Below are 1,541 nucleotides of genomic sequence, written 5' to 3' on the forward strand. Positions count from 1 at the left end.
CACCGGGTCGAGAATATAACAACAAGCCGTTGCACTGGTGCAGCGTTGGAAGGCAGCACAGCAGCGCCCCGGACTTGTTGTCGGAGTCCCTCCCCTTCCCGGACACAACACTCACTTCCTAGTAAGGTGAAACAAATCAATCCTCGTCTTACATGTATCCTCAAACGTTTTCTTCTCCCACGAAACCAACCCCAGCCACGCCGGATCTCATTAAACGTCTCCAAATACTACAAATTAAATCATACGCCGTGTTGCGTACTTGCGCTCCCGTTTATTTCGCATTTTTATTCCGAGGTGGGGGGGGCTGCTGCCGAAACATGTACACCTGTAACCAAAGCGTGTATCGGCGATTCGGGGAGTGGGTTGTTTGCATATCAGTGTGCTTTCACTCTTTCATTTAGACGCGTTATATCATCTGTTGTCATATGACTGTGATTTTCTGAAAGCATCTAGGCTATTCACAACCAGGGCTACGTAGCCTACTCCAACATATTGGACCGTTGGATCCTCGTCCCACCCCCAGTGGGAGACGAACTTCTAACTCGTGTCAGTGTCACACTTTTATAAGCGAAACATGACATTGAAGTTATTGCAACCATAACACTACTAGTTGTTGTGGTTTGCGTTGCTGTGTATAAGTTTGGTTTTTAGTTGATATCCCAAGAAGTTCCGAAAGGCTCTTTTTCTTTTGTCGGTGGTTTGGGATTTTTTTTTGTTTGTAAAGCAAAGGGAGAGAGAGGGAGAGAGAGGGAGAGAGGGGGGAAAACAAGACAATTAAAAAGATTGACAGGTAGGCTCCTCTGTCAGGGGTGACGCTTGTGGAGAGGGGAGGAGTAAAAATGTAGCAGGAAAAGCCACTCGATGCGTCTGTCTATCAGTTGAGACTGTCTGAAACAGCTTCTGGATCCACCGCGTTTCCATTTTTTCTTTTTCGGGAGCCATCGGATCAGTCCCTGGAGTTCCCCACCCTCTCTTTTGGCTTTTTTAAGAGAGAAATATTTGAGTCCATGTCGGTCTGATCTGCTGTTGGCGAAGCTTGGATGCGTCTGCGTCTTGTTTGTTTCCCCTCTCTCTCTCTCTCTCTCTCTCTCTCTCTCTCTCTCAAGTGCTATCCTCTCTACCGCATCAGCCACCCCTCCAAAAACCCGACTCTGTCCAAGATGCGATGAGATGAGCGGTGTAAATTATTTCCTCGAGTCTTAAAACGTAAGTAATCGAGAAAGCCGGCTCGTCCCATTTAATTTTTTTTAAATTTTTTTTGTCAATGGTGGAGAAAACGGGGAAGGACGGGAGGGAGGAAAAAGTCTCTGCCGGACTGGTGAGGCTGGATCCGGGCTGAGGTGGCGTGGTGGTGACGGGACTGACATTAACCCATCTAATGCCTGTCTATCTGTTTTCTCCTCTCCCCTTTCTCTCTCACAGGTCTCTGGCAGAAGAAGAGAAGGAAACACAAGGATACATTACTTATCCGAGCTGTGCGCTGCGCTCACACGGGACTTATTTGTTTTGTTACCGACAGAGTTTATTTATTTTTTAGTTTT

The 1,541-nt window shown here is 47.0% G+C and overlaps 2 protein-coding genes across 3 annotated transcripts in view; one reads left to right on the plus strand and one right to left on the minus strand.

Moving 5' to 3' along the window:
* The window catches only part of LOC116691122 (prostaglandin reductase 3), a 4,639-nt gene extending 4,236 nt beyond the window's left edge, over positions 1-403 (minus strand). Inside the window, exon 1 of the mRNA XM_032518487.1 lies at positions 1-403. This exon is cut by the window's left edge and continues 528 nt beyond it. The gene's annotated coding sequence lies outside the window, so the exon portion shown is untranslated.
* The window catches only part of LOC116691117 (teashirt homolog 1), a 36,783-nt gene that overhangs the window by 953 nt on the left and 34,289 nt on the right, over positions 1-1,541 (plus strand). The window contains exons 1-2 of one of the 2 annotated variants that reach the window (XM_032518480.1): positions 510-1,206; positions 1,423-1,541. The exon at positions 1,423-1,541 is cut by the window's right edge and continues 457 nt beyond it. The gene's annotated coding sequence lies outside the window, so the exon portion shown is untranslated. Of the gene's footprint in view, positions 1-509; positions 1,207-1,422 lie in introns of those variants that run through there. The other variant, XM_032518482.1, reaches the window with a different exon arrangement.

This window comes from Etheostoma spectabile, chromosome 6 (assembly GCF_008692095.1).
Source record: "Etheostoma spectabile isolate EspeVRDwgs_2016 chromosome 6, UIUC_Espe_1.0, whole genome shotgun sequence".
Taxonomy (NCBI): Eukaryota; Metazoa; Chordata; class Actinopteri; order Perciformes; family Percidae; genus Etheostoma; species Etheostoma spectabile.